This window comes from Oryzias melastigma, linkage group LG18 (assembly GCF_002922805.2).
Source record: "Oryzias melastigma strain HK-1 linkage group LG18, ASM292280v2, whole genome shotgun sequence".
Classification (NCBI taxonomy): domain Eukaryota; kingdom Metazoa; phylum Chordata; class Actinopteri; order Beloniformes; family Adrianichthyidae; genus Oryzias; species Oryzias melastigma.
Genome location: NC_050529.1, coordinates 23,437,911 through 23,462,148, shown reverse-complemented (window position 1 = coordinate 23,462,148; position 24,238 = coordinate 23,437,911). Strand labels below are relative to the sequence as shown.

General features: G+C 37.2%; 1 protein-coding gene across 7 annotated transcripts in view; it reads left to right on the top strand.

Moving 5' to 3' along the window:
* Positions 1–24,238, top strand: part of nrxn2b (neurexin 2b) — an 802,710-nt gene that overhangs the window by 6,312 nt on the left and 772,160 nt on the right. The gene's annotated exons all lie outside the window — the stretch shown is intronic.

Here is a 24,238-nt window from a genome sequence, read left to right as displayed (position 1 = left end):
AGTGCAGACTCTCTGAAAACACTGGGGTTATTCCAGTTGTGTCCTGTGTTCATTAAATTCCAGCTAAAATAGGTGTTAGTTACTTTCGACGCGGGGCTCCTTTGAGACCGCAGTATTAAAAACCATTAATACTGTTTGAGCTGATGAATCAATTTAAAGATAGTAACTGATCCATATAATAAAAAGTAGTGGTACCTAAAAAATAATACATAGTACAGAGTGTCACAGTTAAACCGCTGAATTCCCAGTCATAAATTCCCATTTAAACTGATTTGATTGAATATCATTTATTTAGTGAATTCCCATTCTAAAACCAACATAATTTTACCATAAAAAACAGTTTTTACTTCACAAAAGACTTAACAAAGGTGGAACTTTTCTTTGTAAAACGATGAATTCTTACTTTACAAACTGACAGAAAGCTGTTTCTGTCCCTGAAGAAATGAGGCTTTTCTTGGCTCAACAATACTTTCTCAGCTTATGATCTAACAGAAATAGTCAGTTGAGAGAAGTGATGGACTTTTATTCTCATCAATGATTTCAGGACACCTTTTTTTATCCAAGGTTCACTAATTCTCAGCAGCTTATTCCAGTTTTCAAGTCATTGTTTTGAGGTTATTACTTTACATTATTCCAACCACAAATGTCCCTTCATGGGGGCGTGGTGCGGAGGTACAGTGGTCAACCTCTGATTTGAAGATTGCAGGTGCGGTTCCATGAGTTGACGTGTCCTTGAGCGAGGCACTACATCCCACATTCTCCTGGGGGTTACTGGTGGAAGCCAGTGTTTGGCATCGGTGTGTGAATGGGACTGACTGTAAAACACTTCAGGCCTTCTAAGAAAGTAGTGAAGCACTATCTAAGTATACAACTTTTACCATTTTCATGATCTCATCAGTATGGTCTGGTTACCTTTCTGCTGCTTTAAGATTGGTGGAGACACAATTTTTCTTAGGATTTTAGAAACTAAACTATCTGGGGGGCAAACACGACCTATTTTAACAGATAAATTAGGCATTTTTAGTTAGTGGGTGTGTTGTACATAAATGGTGTTTTGATTTGTGAAAAGAAAACCAGAAACTTGAATTATTATTCGTTCATCACTTAGTAAAACATGCAAACATCATTTTAAGGGAAAATAAGCATAGAATAATCCTTGTTTACTATTGGATCCATTACTACTATTTGAATAAGGATTGAATTCACAAATAGTTGACAATACTGTTAAGAAGTTACTTATTTGTACTTGACAATATTTCAACAACCATCCTTGTTATCACTGAAATGTTTTTAATTATCTTTGGCTTTACATAGATTTTTCTTTTCACACATTGACTTCATCTCAAGTATTACTAGGGCAAAATATTTAATTTAATTTAAAATTGATTGTAAAAAAAGTTGTTCTCCACACTTTTTAAGGGCCTATATCAGTGGTCAGCAACCTTTAACAGTAAAAGAGCCATTTCGGTTCGATTTCTACCGATCAAAACTTAGAAGGAGCCGCATAGTCTTACTTTAGCCTTTGAGAAATTTGGGTTTGCATTCATGACCTTCTTTTTTTTAAATAATAAATATGAATTATGTCTATTCTTTGGCACAAACAATAGCAAACATATAAAAAGAACCTAAAATCTCTCAAAACGTGTTTATTTATTTATTTCTTTTATTATATATAAATATAAATAACCGATGTTGTACATCACAAGATATGTGCTTTTAACTCATAAAGATCAAACTTTTTACCGAAGTATACTTTGCAAATAAATATGTTCTTTCTGGAGGTAGAGTTGAACAAAGACGTCTTCAGGTCAACAGGATGTAAAAACATACATTGTTTATCATCTATGTGAACCTCAGACATCAATGTATACATTCAACTAATCTAAATTAAATAAATGCTAATTAAGTAATCCTCACTTTAAGAAAATGATATTTCCTTTTTTATCTTTTTGTTATTTTCCCCCTCTGTCCTCAGCAGTCTTACACTGCTGGGTTTTGTTATTTTAGTTTGGGGTTTGGTAGTCTTCGTTTGTGGGGTTTATTTGTTTTCTTTAGGTAGTTTTGGTTTTGGGAGCTGGTGATTCAGACGGTCTCCATGACTTATTTTATGTTTGACCAAAGAGCCACCATGGAGATAAAAGTGTTTTTTACTGAGAAACCTGAAACTGTTGTGAACTTTAAAACAATATTCCTTATTTTTGACAATTCAGTTATTTGTTAAATTGAGTTCAATAGTCAGGGAACAGTAAGTAATGACCTTTTTGTCAATTTTTACCTGAAAATATACTTTATTGTGGTGTATCATAATATATCTATAGTTATTGAGATATAAAATAATTTATACTGTGATATATATATTTTTTTCGTATTGCCCAGCACTACTGTGAAGGTATTAAAGGTTCAATATTCTCACGATTTTTCTCAGACATATGAATTTGTGTGTTAGTGCAAGATGCATTTGGGGAAATAACATGAGGAAGTCTAAAAAATCTTCTATATAAATGCATAGCAGGCGTTGTGAGTCCAACATCCAGAGCAAATCAGCACAAACTTGAATAAAAAATGCTGCTAATTATGGTTTCTGTTGTTGAATGTCCATAGAAGTGAGAAACAGAGGAGTGAGTGTTTTCTGCTGCAGCTTTCTTCTGTTTGCCGTCACAGAAAGACAGTGCTCTAACATGGAGCTAAACTAAACCATACTTTTATAACCTAAAGTTCTTTTTTTATGAATAATCCTCTTAACGTCTTAGCAGGGTTTTATGAAAGCAATTTAAAAGATTTTATGTTTGTTCTTTTTTGCATGGTTCGCTGAGTTTTAAAACATGGCTAAAAAGATTATTTACTGCAGAAATTTAATTTGTTTCAATTCTTTTCATTAATACCATTAAAAGATTTGCAACATTTTAAAACACTCGGCTGCAGCACAGCCTTGACGTCTTCTCACTGTGCTGGCCTCATCTCAGATTCCACGTCCCTCAGGTGTCATCTGGTCTAGACTTGAGAAAGGTCCTGGCCCGTGAGTTCTTCAGGACCAATTAGCATTTCAGATGGGGGATTTGATTAGCACCTGCCAGGGAGGCTGGTTAACCTAAATTAGTACAAAGACAGCTGCTGCTGTTTAAAAATATCACACCTTCCTCCCCATTAGGAACAGCACTTTCCGGGTAAATTGAGCTGATGTAACCCTGCTGTTGATAATGAGGCGTCATGTTTATCCGGAGGATCTTCCTCTCACCAGCAGCACCTTCTTTTTGCCCTGCAGAGCCTGTTGGACCAAACCGTTGTGAACTTCGTTTGGGTCTGCAGTGTTATCACACAACTACAGTGTTTCCTTTTGTATCCGTTTGCATGCAGTTGGAAACTAGTGATGTCACAAACCATTATTTTAAAAGTCGACGAATCACAGATTATTTTTTCTGATTAGTCGACCAATCGGGTCATGCGCAAACTGGATGTAAAGAACACATCTTAACCATCATTAGCTTTAAAATAACTAAAAACTACATATATAGCATTACCTGTGATAATGCTAGTGTGAATTCTGTAAGCTGAATTTACCCGCTGAAGATGCTGAAATTGATAGCTGAAACACTGATGTTGATAGCTGAAATCGCTGAAGCTGGTAGCCAGCTAAAATATTAGCTAAGTGCCAAATTAGCGTAAAAAACTGGAAAAAGCCTAATTTAGCCAAAACAGCTAGCATGTAGCTGAAATATTAGCTAAACTCCAAAGTAGAGCAAAAAGCAAAAAAGCCTAAATTAGCCAAAACAGTTAGCCTGTAGCTGAAATATTGTCTAAATTTCAAAATAGCTAAAAAAAAACCTCAAACAAAGGCAACATAGTCCAAAAAGGTAACAGAATGCCATAACTTTCAACTTTACTACACTCTGACTCCATATGATATAAAGTAACGACTAATCAACTATTAAAATAATCGACGACTAATTTAATAGTCGATTAGTCGTCGATTAGTCGACTAATTGTAGCAGCTCTACTGGAAACAGATTCTGTCTTAACATAAGGTGGGTTGTATCACCTGGATGTGTTGCACAAAGGAAGTGACTAAAAGCCCATAATTGAAGAATGGGAGTTAATATTTGTGTGAATTTTTACTAATCATCCACACTATAGTGATTCTTCTGCTCCTTTCCATATGTTTTTTGGCACGTAAAAACTCAATCACAATTTCAGCGATTTTTAGTATCTAAACATTCAGCTCGTTCAGGACATTACTGTTTGTTCTTTTGATATTCATAAACTTTAGAGTTTTTGAAATATTGAGCAAAGTATGCTCCATAGAAAATGAATGAAAAATTGCTCAAATTCTTCAAAAACATTTTCAAACTTGTGAACTCTCACATAAACTTTCAGCTACATATCATTCAAAGGTAGAAATGTTCAGCAACTACTGTTTTTTTGGGGGGGTAATTTTTCTAATTTAGCTTTTAATTTAGCAACATGCTGGCTGTTTTTGGCTAATTTAAACATTTTTCCAGCTTTTTTAGGCAAATTTGGAGATTAGCTTATATTTTAGCATTATGCTAGCTGTTTTGTTAAAATTAGACTTGTTTTAAAGTTGTTTAGGCTAATTTGGAGTTTAGTAAAGGTCCTAATTAGGTTTGTCCACAGCTTCTGTGGTGGCCCATATTTGCTTAAGTGGGCGCTCAGTGGGTTGACTTGTTACGCTAGCCAGCCTTCCAGTAGACGCGTTTGAATATTATTTTTATTCAAATTGGTGTGAAACGGGAGCAGACGAAAAGTTTAACTTGAAAAAGGCTGTAGCAGTGATGTAGGAGCTACAATCATCAGCCCACAAGCTTCATTTTCATAATAATCATATTAATTAATAATCAAAAGAGGATTGGAGTAGGACTTTAATCACAGAAATGGCTGTTTTTTTTTTAACCTGGAGTCGGATGCTCCTCCGCTTCCTCGGATGCTTCATTACCAGAGAGGACTTTTTTTTTCTCCGAGCTTCTCCTCCCATCTCTTTGGTGAATCTCAGAAGAGCGACTTGAAACAGTAAGTGCAGCTTCAAGTCAAGCACCCTTGAGAGAATTGTTCTTCCTCACATCACATTTTATATTGTCTTGCAGCGATCCATAAGGCTTTTGTCCTCCCTTATCATTGTAGCAAAAACCAAACACGACTCTTCAGTCTGACACTGAAATGTGGCTGTTTTCATTCCCACGATGCACCTGTTCCTCTATCTAAAATGAGGTCTGGATTGTCCCCTCACATGTGGGATGACTGATGTGAGCAGCAGGGGGCATGCAGCAGCTGATGGGGTCATGATATTGAGACACTGCTGCTGAGTCCCCCCCAGCAGGCTGTGGAGGGGGACGATTACTCTGCAGGACACAACGACCACGTTCCAGCAGAGCGGGAGAAGCTTTGCTGGGTGCAGTCAGGGCTTTTGCAGGACGTGGTCCTGGTGCAGCTTCGGTGTGTTAGGGGTGTGCTAAAATATAAATCTTGCGATGGTTAGTCCTGCGTTTGATTCTTTTTGGATTCTCACCAATTATTGATGTTTTTATTTTTGTTTGAAGAGGCTGTAAAACATTATATTCTTCATTCTTTGGTGAGGCGTTTCTTTGGAGGTAGATAGGGGGCGCACGTTGCACCAATGTGTCTGGAAGCTACTTAAATGATTGTTTTTCTGTTGTTTTCAACAATTTTGCACTAAGTAGTGTTACTGCTGTTCATGTTTACTATTGTTAACACTGAATTTTACAGATAATTCAAATTCAATTTGTGTCAATGCTTGTCAAAGTACTGATCTCAGCATCGTTGTACAAAAGTGTCTATAATTTGTTGCATAAAATAAGACAAAAGTGGTTTATTATGATTGTGTTCAAGCTAAAAAATAATAACTGGGAATATATTTTCCTAAATGTGTGTTCTCCTATATATTGTGAGTTTAGAGACGATTTTTTTTCAAATATCGCAGTATCGCGATACCATCGATATATTGAGCCTTGTATCGTACCGTGAGTTACCCAGCTGTAGCCGCCAGCACACACGTCTGCATGTGGTCGTCACTGATACTTTATCAGACAGACTCTAGGGATTAATACAGATTTCCCCACAAACCTCACATGGAGCATTCTTTGTGTACAAGGACAGCGGTTGAGGGTCAATTACCAAACATTGTTGTCTCTTTTGTCGCTAGAGAAGAAACGCTGTGAGACATCATTTCATGATTGAGACTACAAAAAGGCGCACAGCTGCCACTTTTTTATCTTTTGGTTTGAAGCTGCAGATTTTTTTGTACTCAATAAGCGTCATGTCAAACCGCCTTTATAGTGTTGACGTCAATTTATTTTTACCCTTTTTTTTCCTATTTGTCATTGAGTAAATGAGGCCTGTGTCACCAGAACGTCAAACCCCCCCCCCTTCTCTCCCTCCCATTCTGTGCAGTCTGACGGAGAAATCCAGATAAGTGAAAGCTAAATGTGTTGATGGAAATGAAAAAGGAGGGGAAGGAAAAGACTGAGGAGGATTGCATCCAGCTCTCCCTCCATCTCAGTCCAGCTGTTTCACTGCAACCATCCATTCAGACGCTAAAGACTCGGCGAGCGGTTACCGGCGAGTCTTCAGTGAAGCTCCCCACCCTGATGGAGTTGGGTTTTGGCTTTATCAAAGCAGCGGTTTCGATTTTCCTAACCTGCCTCTGCGCCTACGGTCGACGCCCCTCACAAAGGAGATGGCACGTCTCTAGGGCAGGAGTCTGCAACCGGACGCTCCGGAGCCACATTTCATCGCTGGGCTGTGGCTCTTTTTGAATAAATAATGGGTTAGTAGTTTGGTTTTTTTTTAGGTTTAGATTTTGGCATGTCAGATAACTGAGTAAAACTGTGGTGGAGGGGTCACCGACCTTTTTAAAACGGAGACTTTCTTCATGGGTACTGAGTCAAACAAAGGGCTACCATTTTGAAATGATACATTTGCTGAGTTTGCCTTTGGTTCTACATTGTTAATAATGTTTGTGTTTTTTTGAAAACTGCACTCTTCACCAACATCGACCAATACCAATCGTGTCATCAACCAAATGATTGGATATCCATCCATAGTTGCTACAAAAGAGTCCGTCCAAAGATGATATTCCCCACACCATGACACCACCACCACCAGCGTTGAAACCGTTGCTACAAGGCGGGAGGGATCCATGCTTTCATGTTGTGGATGACCCTGGTAGGCCACACCCCCACCGCATGATAGCTGCTCCCCAAATATGTCAAACGTTCACCATGAAACAGAATTCTGGTCAGTTTGTAATTTAAATAACGCGCAATTAAAAAAAAAATATCATGATCATAAATAATCAATACCTGATACCTTTTCAAGGAGGTATCAGAGTCAGTAATAACTGTTTATTTCTCTATAAAAGTTTATGAGATTTTAGCTTGTTGGGTACTTCCTGTTTGGAACACCAAGTGGGAGGAGTCACTCAGTCCAGTTCTAATATACAGCAAATGTTTTTTTACCAGATAGTTTACAGCATTTATATATAACAGTAGCAGCCAGTCTAAAATAAGCCACAGGATCTTTTTACAAGTTAAATATTAAGTAAATAGTAGCCAAACTTGGAGTTAAAAGGATCATCAGATTGTTAGAGGTTAGAAAACAAATTTATTCTGGTTTAATTATATAATTGCTGAGCTACTGGAGTTTAGTCGAATGATTCAAATTTGTAAAACAATGTCTTGCTAATATTTTCCAGCTGTCATTTGTCAACAGTGTTGATGCTAAAACAGCTATAAATATGTTTGATTTTAGATGACAAGTTCTTCAAAACAAACATGAAAATGTGAATTCTTTTCTTAAATCACAGCATTCAACCTCTCCTTTATTCTTTCAGTCTCAGATAGTTTTTATCTTCAACATTTAGTTTCTCACAATAATGCATTATTTTCTGTATTTTGAATACTTATATTAGCTTTTGCCTTTTCCAGTTCTCACTCTCGCCACCTGTTTATATTTTGATCATGTTTGTGGCGCTGTCAAGCCCAGAAAAGAAATGGTCTCAGATCTCCGTGTTTTGGATCAGAGTGCTCTTCTTCCCATCAATGGTGTTAATCGTGAGGGTTTAGCGCTCGCAGGTTTCCAAGCCTCCTCTCTGTGTATTCTGTCTCTCACGCATTTCCAAATGGAGCAGTCCCAGGTCCGTCCATGCACCCCTCCTCTTTCAAGCTGGTGTGACACACCATTTGGCCCAACTGTTTGGGGACTGGCACGTATGCTAACATGGGCCTCCTGCTCCCCAGTGAGCTTCTGGAATGATTCCGTGAGCTGACATGGCCTGTGGTGTACAACAAGCTGTGGGCTGTGTGGGACGGGGGCCGTTTGTGTGTCACAGATGGTTCATGCGACACATAGTGGAGTCTGTCTTCACAGAGCAGATTCCTGGGATTGTTTTAGAAATTTGGACCTCCTTTTTGTTTCATCCCTTACGTGACATGAAATCTGTGGAGAAATGGTAATAGGATCCTCTCCAAATACGATAAAACAGCAGTTAGAATACAAATGATGGCTCGAAGGTTGACAAGCGAACAGGAGGCAAACACTTTCAGAGTAAACAAAACTAAAACATAGAAAGAAGAGACGAGTGGACCGAAAGTATTCTCAGAGCAAAAATCCTTCTAAAAAAAAATGTGTGACCTCTTTAAGGCTGCATCAACCTTACAGAATCTCTCATTTTTCTTTGTTTTTTTTTTTTTTAAACCAGCATCTGGTTTCAATTTTTCACCTTCATTCGTAAGCATGACCACATGATGAAACAAGCGACGGTATAAATACTTCCAACCTGGGTTCCTCTTTGCTGGACTCTGTTTGGGGTTCTCTCAGGACTCCATGGGGGGGTTTGGACACTCGTCTGGGGCTGTGAGGCTCTCAGGTGTGTTGGGCCTTGCATTAGACCTCAGGTATGGCGAGGGGACTGCCCCCCTTTGCTCTTTGGTATGGGGGGCTGCAGCAGCAGCAGCATATGCTGGATATGTTTGCTGGTTTGCATATGTCTGTATCTATACTGTGCGCCCCCTATCTACCTCCAGAGGAATGTCTCACCAGAGGAGGATTAATATAACGTTTTACAGCCTCTTCAAATGAAAATAAAAGATCAATACTTGGAGAGAACCCACCAAGAATCAAACGCAGGACTAACCATCGCAATATCGATAATTTGGCACACCCCTAATATGCATGTTTCTGAGGGATTTTTCCAGCCAACACGTGTGTTTGTACTATTTAAGTGTTTGTGAACAGGCTCCACCCTTTTGCTCAATATCTACATTTGACTGTGATGATGATAAACCTCTTGTAAATCTTTGCCTTTTTTTTGTTTGTAATCATAACCCCTCCTATGTGATTCTTTAATCATCCTCTTTAACTCCTTTCCCTTTCTTTGTCCCTTTTCTCTACTATCACACTCTCCCTTTTTGTTCCAAAAAATAAATGCACACAAATAATACTACTTTATTCTCTAATAAAAAAGAGGTTTATATAAATAAACAGATCTGAAGCTTCGTATTGTAACAGTAACATTTGTCCAAAGAGGTCCATTAATTCCTGTCTGTTGCTCATCAAATTAGTGGAGCAGCTTAGTGTCACTTTTAGCCAGAATCGTTCAGTTGATGATACAAGCATGAAATTTGGTACAGTTATAGTCTCTGGGTCTAGTTACAGGAAAAAAGTGCTAGCCACACAATAATCCAATATGGCCACCATTTCTTTCAAGATGGCCGCCATGGCAGTAAAGTTGGCAGAATATCATAGAAATAGTTCACTTGATGATGTTTTCAATGTTTTTTTGCCCCGAAAATGGACTGCTAATGCCAGGGTGGCAGTGATAATGAGCTCTTTCTGCCTAAAAAAAATGCCCTATAATGGCCCTGTAATGTTTAGCAATAAAAACCTCATTTTACCCGATGAAGTACTCATATTTTTTCAATGTAACTCATTACACCAACAACCTTTGGTGGCCATCTTGGAAAATGGCCGCCATTTTGGAATTTAAAGTGGCTAGCACTTTTTTCTTAAAATTTGTCTTATAAGTACTTCAGCCAAATTTCATGCTTGTATCATTAAAATGAAAGATTTTCTGAGTTAGCTGCTCCACTAAATGCTGAAAAGATGAAAATATAGATGGAGAGAGAGAGATTAGATAGAGATTTAGAGATTAGAGAGAAAAATTCAAAAGAAATATAGTGATGAGAGAGATTAGAGATATAGAGATTATACAGAGATTAGAGAGATATATAGAGATGAAGAGATTAGAAAGAGAGATTAGTTATAGAGATTAGAGAAAAAATAAATATAGAGATTAGAGAGACATATTCTATAGAGATTATATAGATATGTAGAGATTAGTTAGAAATACAGAGATTAGATGGAGATATATAGATTAAATAGTTATGTATATATATATTTACAGAAAATCACAATTACATACAATTAGATTTACTTTGAGAAATGATGCTTCAAACTTATTGTTAAAGCAGAACAGCTCTGCTCTAACAGAGGTTGGATGAAATATCCAGCACAGACAATGTCTCCTCTTTTTAAACATGGTGATTCCCTCTTAGTGGGGAAAACACATATATAAAAAAAGCATACAAAAAAGTAAAGAATTGCTCATATCAACTTTCATTTATTTACTTTCTACTATTTCAGTGTCTATCCTCCTCAAGGCTGCAGACCTACAGTCCATCCAGCAGACCAGTGAACCGTCTTCCTCTGCAGTCTAACAGTTAACCAGAACCAGAACCAGAAAGAAAAGCTAAGAAATGGTTGACAAACTATAAAGAACATAGTGGAAATGTTTTTATGGATTTATATTTTTTTAAGACGAGCACGACAGCTGCCACTGCGGTAATAACATGTGTGACTTCAGCACCACGGAGAGCTCCGACCCCACAGCGGTTTATTCACCACATGTTCCAGGTCGGTTATCAAAAGCAAAGACTTTTCAGAGTCTTAAAAAGACATTTATTCTAGATGCACATATAAAACAGAAATGCTGAGTCTGTGTAACAGTTTTCTTTACATTTAGCTTCTGGTTTGTACTCATATTACATGTAAAGAAGCCCTATAGAAATAAAAGTTCAATGAGTGTAGATAGATATCAATAGTAGGTTACATTTAGTCTATTAATTGTGCTACAAAACCCCCAACATCGATTAGCACAGTGTAAACTGTTGGGCTCATATTTCATCATATCAGCTTGGGAGAATGTGAAACCAACTTTTAAAATAGAAATCTCCTTGCAGAATCGATATACATTGCAGTGTTAAAGGGAATTAAAGTGCGCCTAATGTGTTCCAAAAACTCTGTCCTTCTGAGAGTTTATTCATGCACCACGTTTGCATTCAGCTGCAGGCGGTAAAACAAGCAGCTCATACATTAATAGTCCTTTTTCAAAAATACATTTTTGACTTGGCATTGGGGTTTTGTTATTATGCATGAACTATATTCAAGTAATTCTTCATCTTAACTTGATTTTTACTCCTATGTGAGATTTTATTGAGACAGCAAGCAAAATGTGTTTTTGCTGCTATGTACAACTTAATGTTTTTAGTCATTTTCTAATACCTACAAATCAGTTCTCAATACTCTAAAAGTCCTACTCCAACTGTATTATTATCTGATGTAAACACATTTCCAGTGGTCTTTTAATTATGATTTAAAAAAAAAAAACTGTTGTTTTTAAGGACATAGTTTCTGCAAAGGAGCAGGAGTACAGAGAGAAAGAAGTATCACCCTGTTTTTTGTGTGTGTAATTCTTGATTTTTGCGTAACTTTGGATTTGTGTGTGCGAAACTTTCGGTTTGTGTGTGCGAAACTCTGGATTTGTGTGAGTAATTCTTGATTTTGGCGTAACTTTGGATTTTTGTGTATGTAATTCTTGAATATTGTGTAACTTTTATGGTAAAAATCAATAAATCACCTGTCAAAGTCAAGGCCCGGGGGCTGGATCCGGCCCTCCAGATCATTTTATATTATTGTTATGTCCCGATGTTATCTTACGTTCATTTCTAACTTGTATAATTTTGACAAAATATATTTTTATGGAGAGTAAAATGTTGAAATTTATTTAAGGTTTAAGTTGATTTATTCTGGAATAATATTCCTGCCTTTTTATTATTCAGAATTATGTTAAAAAGTTACGGTTTTACAGTTTTAAAATTGGCATTCTGTTAGCTTTTTTGGCTATTTTGGCATTTACAAAGACTTTTTAGGCTGTTTTGGAGTTTAGCTAATATTTACACACAAGCTGTTTTGGCTAATTTGGACTTTTTAGTTTATTAGCAATTTTGGTTTATTTGGGCTTTAGCTAATATTTTAGCTGGCTTTCAGCTTCAGGGTTTTTAGCTATCAATTTCAGCATCTTCAGCTGTCAGCACTAGCATCTTTGTCTGCCAAATTCATCTTACAGCATTCACACTAGCATTATTGCAGGTAGTGCTATATATTTAGTTCATAATTTTTTAATGTTTATCCTGTTCGGCCCGCGACCTAAAGTGTGTTTTGGATTTTGGCCCCTTGTGTGATTGATTTTGACACTCCTGTTCTAAGTAGTCTTAATAAGAATCAAAACACATCCTTATATTCTACATGAAACACTTTCCGTCTGAACAACGTCTTTCCTAATCCAGGTCAATCCTCAGTATTTCAGCACTATGGACAGCTCCCACATCCCAACAAGTTCAACTCTGCATGATTTTAGCTCCAGAAAAAGTTTTTGTTCGTCAAACTTTCTGTCTTGAATTAATGCAACTGTGTGCCAGCAAATGTTCTTGTGGAATATGTTGTTAATAGAGCTCCCTGGACATTTCCTACAGAGGGACAGCTGCTCCTGCTGCTTATGATGGATTAGAAATGTGTGTCTGTGTGTGTGTGTGCATAGGTGTGTGTCGTGTCCAATTTAATATCTCTTGCCAACATCTGAGTTTCGTCGGACCCATTGCTGTTTATGTTCCTGATGGTGCTTCTGCTGTGTTGTTGCACAAATTAATGGCAGGTCTCTGGAGGTAAACAACCATGAAATGACCCAGCCAGGCCCATTTCTAAATACAATCTAAAGGGTGTGTGTGTTTGTGTGTGTGTTTTCCAGGCCAGCAGTAGCTTAAGCTGCTGTTTGTTGTATTAATGTAATTATTGATTTATGTGAAGCCGGTGGGAAGGACTCGGCGGCCCGTGTGGGATAAGGCTGTTTGATTATATCAGATTTACAGCACTTAGACCTCCTCGTGATGACTATGCAGGATGTCCTGCCTCTCCGCTCCTTTCCAACACACTTCTTCTTTCTCTTTTATGTGAGTTTTGCTTTGCTTTCAGCACCACTGTAGTTATGTTTATGAATTTAATCAGCCCAGACTTGATTCAGGCATAATCGAGGCTTAGGGGCACAAACTGCTGACTGGAGCCCTTTGATGTTTGGGCTGCTGGTTCTACGTCAGGTCATGGTGTAAATGCAGTGATGAGGTCATGGAATGTTAAGCCTAAGCCTTTTAGTGCACTTAAGGTAGCTGCAGAATATCCGTGTAAGCTCTTTTGAAGTGCATAAATTTGGTCTGATGGCATGTGCAATGTCAGAAGTTTTTCAGAGGGGAGAAATACTGTAGTGATGTATGCGCCACACGCACGGAAAGCTCTCCACCACGCCATGCGCCCGTGTCAGACTTTACACATTTACTGGGATAGATTGGATTCTGTTAAATTAGAGATGTCAGCTTACCAGTGCATCCAACAAAGATTCTGCACAAAAGCACAGCAGGTAAACACCATTCTGCAAGAATTCTGACACGCAGACTGTGCATGCACAAACCCTGCAGATGTCCCCGGCGCCACCTGTGACCAGGAGAAGGTTAATATACACTGATGTGCCTATCGATGCCTTCCTGTTGGTGCAGATGGTCCTGATGAGGCCAGGAGACAGACTGGGGGAAGCCTCATTGAGTTAAAGCCTTAAAAACAAAAAAAAAAAAGGTAAATCCATGGACGTAAAAATGGGAAATTGTAATTGTCCATTTAACAGTTGAGATGTGTTGATTTTGAAATCTTCTGGAACAATTGAATTTTTTTAAAATGTGGAGTTGCAGAGAGAAATTCCCCCTGCATTTTCCTGTGTAGCAGTATTAAACCTCATTCTGTTGCCAAATTTTTTCTCAGGAAGATATTAGTGCTGGACGATATGAAAAAAATTGTAGATCAAGATTTAAATTATTTTACATCACTATACTGATATATATCACAATAAAAATATATGTTACAATATAAATTATTTTATATCACAATAAAAACATATCACAATTTTATTTATTTTATTTCACAATAACGATATATATCAGAATGTAAATTATTTTATATAACAATAACGATGTATATCACAATAAAAATTATATCACAATAACAGAATATATTACAATATAAATTATCTTATGTCATAGTAGCAATTTTTTTTTTCACAATATAAATTATTTTATATTACAATAAAGATATATATCACAATTTTATTTATTTTATATCACAGTAACGATTTATATCACAATATAAGTATTTTATTTCACAAAAACAATATAGATCACAATATTAATTATATTATATAACACTAACAATGTATATCATGATTTTATATTACAATAATGTCATTACTTACTTTTGTCTGACTTCATTTTTTAAATTTTATATATATATTTTTTATTCATTTCATTTTCATAGCTCACATCATTGAACTACTTACGACTCTTGACTTTGATGAAAATGAAAACTTAGATTATTAACATGTAACTGAATCGTCATAAATGAGAAACGTTTTTTTTAAGCACACAACAGTTTCAAGTTTCTTGATAGGAAAACAAATGTTTGATTAAAAATTAAAATAAACAAATAAAAGTGACAGAAGAGGAATTGCACAATAGACACTTTTCTATCTCCCACATGATATGAATCGTCATATCGCCCAGCACTAGATGGTGTTTTCCTCCGATTAAGAAAACAGAAAGTTGTACCACATGTCAGGCAGCATCTAAAAAAGCCTCTGAGTTTTCACTAACGTGAAGGAAGCTGCAGGGGCAGCCAGTCATCCATTTGAGCTCGAGCTTGGACGTCAAGTCAGAGTGATAGAAAGACAAGTTGGGAACGTGGAGAAATTAGGTAAAGGTGAAAGAGAAGTGATAACAATAAAAACGAAATGAGGAGAGAAGAGAGGAAGGTAATGGAAATGACTTTTAGAAGAGAAAAAGGAGGAGTGAGGTCATTTGGTAAGACAGAATGGGAGGACAGGAGAAATGGATGAGAAAAATGTTCCTCTTTCAGCTTAACACCACAGAGTTCAGACACAGAGACTGGGGAAATGAGGTTTAGGAAAGGTGCGGACTACAACTTGTTTGGGACTGCAAAGATAGATTGCTTTGTCAGTTACTTATTCCCACTTTTCCTTGCACGACCTTTGGAAAAAAAAAAAAAGTGGCTACATTTAATTACACAGTGGATAGCAGCTTAACTCCTTACTAGAATTTAGGGAACATGTCATCTGTTCTGTTCAAACAAATACAATAATCCTTACATGCTGGTCAAAATTGTCGTCCATTCTCTTTTTTTTTGGGTTACCCAAACCATCCATTCCTGCCTCAAACCGCCTGCTCCGAATGAAGCTTCCCCAGAGAGAGGTCGTGGCGCCGCTGCAGGGTGTGTTGGTGTGAGAAGAGATTGGGAAGAGGGAGTGCAGCTGCCATCCATTCCTATTAGAGGAGTTCATAGGCCTTGCAGGCAGACAGAGGAGGGGGACCGGAAAGGACAATAAGTCACCAAAATGGGACAGAATATGACAATGTACTGTGAGAAGAAGCCTATCACTCATGCTTGTGATCATGCCAAGGCCAATGGGAAGATGGAGCTTAGACAGAGGAGAGGGGGGGGAAGCAGAAACTAAATCTTGAAAAAAGGGACCTTGGTGTTCAACTTCCTGTGGGTGTTTAAGGCTAAACATGCGTCAGCCTCAACTGCAGCAGGCTCTGAACAAAAAGAAGAAATTCTCCACTAAACCACCTGAAAATCCCACCAAAAATACACCTTTCTTTTGCTTTTATTACTTTTTATTTTATATATTTGTTCTATCAGTTGATGTTTCAATTCTTGGTAGAAACTACTAACTCAACAACATTGTGTTAATATTTTATAGGGAATTTAGTTGTGAGGGCTGCACGGTGGCGCAGTGGTTAGCACTCTCGCCTCACAGCGAGAAGGCCCCGGTTCGACTCCCGGCTGGGACCTTTCTGTGTGGAGTTTGCATGTTCTCCCCGTGCATGCGTGGGTTTTCACCGGGGACTCCGGCTTCCTCCCACCGTCCAAAAACATGCTTCATAGGTTAATTGGTGACTCTAAATTGCCCCTAGGTGTGAATGTGAGAGTGAATGTGTGTCTGATTGAGGCCCTGAGACAGACTGGAGACCTGTCCAGGGTGTACCCCGCCTTCACCCTTCAGTAGCCGGGATAGGCTTCGGCACCCCGCGACCCCGTAAGGGACAAAGCGGTCAAGAAGATGGATGGATGGATTTAGTTGTGATGATCAAAGTAAAGCCAGGTTTTATGACACTACATCTGTCAATACTTACTTTTTTACTTCCATTATTGTGTAATTAAGAGTTAACCAAACAGTAAACCATCTTTTTTTTCTGGCTGTTGAGCTCTATAAATGGGGCTTTAAAGGTGCAGTTTATGCCACATTTTGACTATTTAAAATAAACTTGTTTAATTCTTGAAAATATAGTGTAAAATTGTGCTGCCCCCTACATGTTGAAACGAGGTATTGTGAGTTAAAGCTTAGAGAAGGATTGATGTCGTGGTGTATTTACATTTTTATTATCTCTAAAATTAAGCTGTAAATAGTGCAAGAATAGTGCAAGTTCAGTGGCATGACTGACTGATAAACTTGACATAGTGAAGCAACAAAGCCCGTTTCCAAGTAAACAGCTGTACCCTGCCCACTTTTTTGGGTCATTTTTCAAATCTGTAATAAGAATGGAGTCAACCTCAACTGCCCTGTTTGGTTACCCTTTAATACATTAGCCTTTAGTAGCTATGATGCTAAAATCATTTGAGTTCTTCAGTCTGGACCACGAGCTCCTGCCTCCCTCGAGAGAAGGTGGAGGAGAAAAATCCTCCACAGAAAGTTCTGTGGGGTAATCTGTGGGAATTCCACTTCATTTAGCCCTCCAAATAATGGAAAAATGGTGTCTCAGAATTTAGATGTCAAACGATTTTGGACACCACTCTGGACACCTTGAAATGGAGGAAGAATTTGGATTGGGCCAACCTCACTGTCACTCACAGATCCAGACCACACCAGTTCCAACGGCCTGTAAACATGAATATGTTGTTGTTATTGGAAATCTAAATGTAACATAAAACAGGTTCACATCATGAAACAACTTCTGCTTTAAAATATATTGCTTGGATAAAAGAAAAAAATGCATTTGAGTTATCTCTGTGCAATTTAAGGCTCTAGCCAACTACTATAATTCTTTCCAGAAAGACCCACTCCTATGAAAAAGATGGTTTTGGTGTGTTTGAAAAGAGGCCATGAAAATTCTTCTTTTTGATCTTTTAAGTACATTATTCTGTTCATTCCTCACCGTAAAGAAACCCAAAGTGGTATTCTGATCCGTTCATGCATTTCTGAGTAATCCTCTAAAAACCTGCAAGATCAGCAGCAGCCCCTCCCATACCCATGAAAACGAGCGGGTCCTCACATGCTGATGTCACAGAGTGAGACCGCCCCTTTCAGGAAGAGTCTGCTCCACCCCCAGGCTAACACAAACACTTTCTCCACAAAGCTAGCAGCTGGAGCTAGTTCATTGTATGGCCCCTTTAACACGTCCTTAAGGCCTTTTTCTGATGATGGAGGAAGAAAATGAAGCTTTGAATTGTATTTCTGAGTATTTCCTTATTCAGATATTTGTAAATCAAGAGCAGGCGGAAAAATTGAGTTTGAAAAAAAGCTCATTTGTGATGTAGAAAATAGGCTGGGCGGAGCCACAAGCTTTTCTTTTTACTTTGTTTCTTTCCTGCATATTATCTTAAATTAATATAATATTATTTTTCATTATATAATTGACCAAAATTGTTAAAAAGAAACTGGAAGGTGAGGTTCAGTTACATTAGCATTGACTAAATAAGCTAGCTAAAAATGAAAAAAACAAAGCTAATCCTCACTCACACAAACACACGACATTTCCAATGAATTTCTGACGTAATCCTGTGCTCTGCTGAGGTGTCAAAATGAATGATTGAAGATATTATTGTAGCATTCTGTCAGTTTGAGTAAGTTAAACAAGTTCACAGAGAGAAAAGACATAAGTTGGATGTATAAAGAAGAGGATAGAAACTAACAGAGTCCTGTGTCTGGTATGGAGCAGACGGATTTCCGTCCACAAAGTCAGAATTGGATTTATTATGCCACTCTTTAGCTTTTTAGTTCACCACCTTGATTATATTTATTAAAGGTGGAATAAGATGTAGGGCACAGGAAGAAAGGTTTAGACATATGAACGCGGCGGTATTCATTTCAAATGAAAAGATGTTTGCTGATATGAAAAGAAGAAAGCGTTTCAGTCATAGGTGTTGGGAGAGCGCCGGCGTCAGAGCACACGGCTTCTGCAGGTGTTTTCACTCCGGGCTAATTGCACTTCTTGGCAGGTTGAAAGTGGGTGAAGAGTGAGTTAGAATGAAAAGGGCAATTACTGCACCTAATTACACTGGAATAATGAAAAAGTCCTGACAGAGGAAAACGAAGTCTAAAAAAGATCAATTTTCCATGTCGATATTTCTGTGCCAACAGTCATGAAAAGAGTTTGAGCTGTGATGGCTACAGAGAAACCACTTTTGTAAATGTACTTTTACGTGGCAGTACTAACTAAAACATGAAGTGAAAATTAAATACATGGCCTGAAAACACACTGAAGTTAAGCGTGAAAGTGAGCAGGTAAAGACAAATAACAATGTTTTCCTTTTAAATATTACAATAAATTGACAGTTTGGCGTGTAAACAGATTATTTTATGTTTTTACCATTTTTAGTACATAACAAAAACTGCTTAGACGTGAATAAGTGAAAATGGTCGTCTGGATGTTGAGGAACAGATTTTCTTCTTCGTGCTTCTGCTTTTGACGATGTACATTAGAGCTGCAACGATTACTCAACTAATCGACTATTAAAATAGTTACTATATATTATAAGGAGTCAGAGTTTTTAGATTTCTAGATTCGAGTCAGTGAGACCAAAACTTTCTCTTTAGTGAAAAATAGTTCCTTGTTTCACTCATTTATTAGTGTGAATGCTTAGTAAACATTCACACTATAGTGATTCTCCTGCTCCTTTCTAAACGTCTTTCGACACTTAAAAACTCAATCACAGTTTTAGGGATTTCAGCAATTTTGGTATCAAGTTCAGTTTGTTCAGGACTTTACCGCTTGTATTTTTGGTTTTCATAAACTTTATAGTTTTTGAGATATTGAGCAAAATATACTCCATAGGAAATTAATGAGAAAGTCTTCAAATGTCAAAATTTGAAGTAGATTAGCAACAAACCTTTAAATATATTCATGGGATATGTTTTCATCTTTTATAGTAATTTAAAAAAATGAAGTTTACCTTATATTTTAGCAACATGCTAACATTTTTGGCTAATGTGTTATTTACTGTAGTTTGTTTAAGCTAATTTAGTGTTTTCTCTTCTATTTTAGCAACAGGCTAACATTTTTAAATTATTTATTTTATTGAGGAATTTTGAGCCATTTTGGAATTCAGCTAATATTTTAGCATTGTGCTAGCTTTTTTGGCTACTTTGGCATCTACCGAGGTTTTTTGGGCTTATTTGGAGTTTAGATCATATTTAAGCAACACACTACATATTTCTGCATGATTGGCATGTATTACTGATTTTGAAGCAATTTTACTACAAATTTCTCAGAAATATAGATCAACTTCAGCACTTTTACGTATTTTTTTAAAGAAATTTCCCGTCTCTTAGCAAATTAACATTTTTCAAATAGCTTTTGCATTTTCAGCAAATCCCCTCCAAGTAAATCGCATCACTGTTTTTAGCAAAAAGCTTCAGCATCTTCTGCAACTACTTTCAGCAAAATGCATTCACTCTAGCATTATTGCAGTTAATGTAACTTTTCTAGTGTAATCTTGTTTATCAGAAACTAATGAAGGAAAGAAGTTTAAAAGTTTATTAAACTTTCATCTTTATTGTCTTTATTTGGAGTTGGTTTAAAGCTGATGATGGTTAAAATGTGTCCTTTACATCCACTTTGTGCATGACTAAATAATCATTGTTTAGTCGACTATTGAAACAATTGTTTGTGGCTGCACTAATGTACACTTTCAAATTAAATGTATTCTAAATATTTGTTTATGTGAGGAAATGCAGTGCATGTGGATTGACTCCAGCGTTTCTTTAGTCGCTTCTGGAATCTCATGTTCAATGAACTGATTATTGAAACAGAAGCTAAAATTTTCTCACTTAAATATAATAAAGGATTCAGAAACTATATGGAAATGTAAATCTATTTTTCTGATAGAAATGAATACAATTTAAGGGGGAAATTGTTAAAAAAGCAGATGTAATGAAGTGTCTCTCATGACTCTCTTGTTAATTTGTTTCCTCTTCATCACTTTTGTCTGAACCACAGCAATCATCTCCGTACTCCAGTGTAGTATGTGTTATTTAGGATTTTCACATAACTGCAGTCCTTTAACTGACTCTGAGCAATCAGTCACATTTGCATATTTCCAGTTAAAGCGATGTTGTTCCCTGTTTGTTCATACAGGCTTTGGCCTCTTCCACTTCAGACACAAAGTTTGATTTTTTTTGTGCTGCTTCCTCCACTAATGTGTTAGTTTTGTTCTGGTAAAGTTTTTAACATGGTGAAGATTTATAGGTCAGTCAGAGGTCGCTGGCCCCAGACCGACTCAAAGTGCTCTGCTTCACAGAGCTGCAGCGGTTTCTAGATCAAATGTAAACATTACAGACAGCTTACCTGATGTGGGAATGCTGCAGTCTCCAGAGTGCGCGTGCACGGACGCACGCCTGTGTGAACAGACACTTGCATGACAGGCAGTGTCACTCAGTGTGTTCACTGAGAATGTCCCAGAATGCCTTCTTGCTGCTCTTCAAAAGCCAATGGGGTTAAACGTCAGCGTGGCTTCCTTTAGCTCCGACTGCAGCCTGAAAGATGAAAAACAGGCTTGATTACTGAATGAGCTTCAGCCCAGAGGTCCTAATAGAGCAGGGGTGTCAAACTCAATCGCACAAAATCCAAAACACACCTTAGATCGCAGGTCGAACAGGAAAAACATTTATTGAACAAAATTAAACTACATTTATAAAACGTTAAAACCATTACTTTTTAACATAATGATGAAATAGATATGTAGCATTACCTGCAATAATTCTAGTGTGAATGATGTAAGCTGACTTTAACTGCTAAAGATGATAGTGCTGATAACTGAAGATGCTGAAATTGATAGCTAAAAATGCTGAAGCAGATAGCTGAAAACGCTGACGTTAATAGCCAGCTAAAATATTAGCTGAATGCCAAATTGGCCTAAAAAACAAAAAGAAAAAATCTTAGGTTAGCCAAAAAGCTAGCATGGAGCTGAAAACATAGCTAAACTTCAAAATAGTCTAAAAAATCTTGGTAAATACCAAAATAGTCCAAAAATCTATCTGTGAAACTTTAAAACTGTAACTTTTTAACATAATTATGAAAAATAAAAAGGCAGAAATATTATTCCAGAATAAATCAACCTAAACCTTAAATAACTTTCAATATTTTACTCTTCATAAAAATATGTTTTGTTAAAATTATACAAGTTAGAAATAAGAGCAAGATAACATCGGGTCATTAATAACAATAAAATAAAATGATCTGGAGGGCCGAATAGAATTACCTGGAGGGCCGGATCCGGCCCCCGGGCCTCGACTTTGACACATGTGATCTATTGATTTTTACCATAATAATTATCCAAAATTCAAGAATTCTGCACACACAAATCCAAAGTTATGCAAAAATCAAGAAGTCGAAGAATTCAGTTTTCCAGTCGTCTGAGTAGTTTAGCGTGGTCGACTGTTAAAATAAAACTAGCACAGACACATGTCCACCTTTTGTGTATAAAAAAAGTTATGTAATTAGTCACTTTAGTCAGAGCTGGTTCAGTGCTGTGGTTCTGTCTGAAGCCTGACTGGGAGACATCATAGAAATTTTTAAAAATGTTTTATTAATATTTCATTTAGCTGATGGAAAATGGTGTTTTCAATCATCCCATTTAAAAATAGCAGGTTTGAAATCGGGTTGTAGTTGCTCAAAACAGAGTCATAGACAGATACAGTGGAGAAGTTTTTCAAAATAAAACATTCTTCAGAATCACATAATAAATAAAACAGAAGCAATGTGAGCTGCCTTTATTTTTCTGTGCTGTCCGACACAAAGTGACTCAGACTGGTGCCGGTCCATACCCATAACCTCAAGAAACCTTTTATCAAATGGAAATATTTATTCAATTTTAACTAATTATACAACACCTTTTAAAATATGACTAATTCAGGTTGGAATTAATTAACTTCTCACTTCCTCCCACTCCCTTGTAAACAGGTTTTTTTTCAATAGTTCATTGTAAACACTTATCAGCACTAGTCATTCATTTAAAGGGGGTTTATTATCTTTTTGTGTCTTCTATTATGTTCTCAAGTACTTTTTTCAAGGTGTTTGAAATATAATAAAACTTTGTTGATTCAGGCGATGCTTATCTACCTGTAGCTTCACATTTACCAAATCATTTACTACTGCTTGAGTTTTATTGAAACTCTCTGTATGGATGTGTTGTGTTGATGACATTTTAACCCTCTTTTGCATTTTGTCTTAAGAGTAAAGCCTGTGAAAATAGTCAACACTATGAAAAACTAAGGCCGACATTTCTGAGGTAAACCTTAAACCTCTTAACATCAGTTATAGAATCAGGAACCAATAAGAGATTTTAGGGATCAGTTTTGGTTTTAGTATCAAAACTTTTGGAATGATACACAGCTCTAAGGACAGACCATAATAATGTTGTTTGAGATAAATGCAGGGAAGCAGATGGAGATGTTTGGACAGAGGAGGCAGAGTGATGGTGTTGGTGAAAGGATGCTGAGGTTGAAGCGACTAGGAAACGTGTCTGGAGTAGTGGTTACTAACCCAGCCAGCAAGGCCAAATGGGCCCATACGGTTTAAAAATGAGCAGACACCCCAAATGGGTTTGTCCAGTTTCTGTGGTGGCCCCACCTGTGTTTGCCCACATTGACGTAACCTTTGTGCTATCCCAGGTATGTTGACGTTGGGAGTGGGGTCATCTGGTGCTGCGCCCTGAACTTCTTTGTTCAATGATTCTTGATTTTTACTGGTGTTTGTGGCAGACATGAAATTCTGTCCATCTTCATCCAGATTTGTCACGTCAGTATAATTGTGGGGTCATCTGGACCCCATAAAATAGCTCAAGGGTTAAGAGGGGATTCAGTGGGTTAGCTTGCTAGGTTAGCCAGCTGCCTGATGGACAGCGTAGCATGCTAGCGAGCTCCACTGTAGAAAGCTAGCGAGCTCCGTTTTTGGTTGCTATTAAGCTCTGTTGTCGCGAGTTAGCGAGCTCCTGTGTAGCATCCTAGTGAACTCCTATGTATTAACGAAGTGAACCCCAATGTAGCATGCTGGCAAGCTCCTCCACAGTGAGCTAGCAAAATCTGCTTTATTGACTAAAACATGAAGTGAAAATTAAATACATGGCCTGCAAACACACTGAAGTTAAGCGTGAAAGTGAGCAGGTAAAGACAAATAACAATGTTTTCCTTTTAAATATTACAATAAATTGACAGTTTGGCGTGTAAACAGATTATTTTATGTTTTTACCATTTTTAGTACATAACAAAAACTGCTTGGATGTGAATGAGTGAAAATGGTCGTCTGGATGTTGAGGAACAGATTTTCTTCTTCGTGCTTCTGCTTTTGACGATGTACATTAGAGCTGCAACGATTACTCAACTGATCGACTATTAAAATAGTTACTATATATTATAAGGAGTCAGAGTTTTTAGATTTCTAGATTCGAGTCAGTGAGACCAAAACTTCATTTTTAGCGAAAAATAGTTGAGGGGAAGAAAATGAGCCTCTAAAGTAGATTTTTTTTTTTTTTTTTTTTTTTT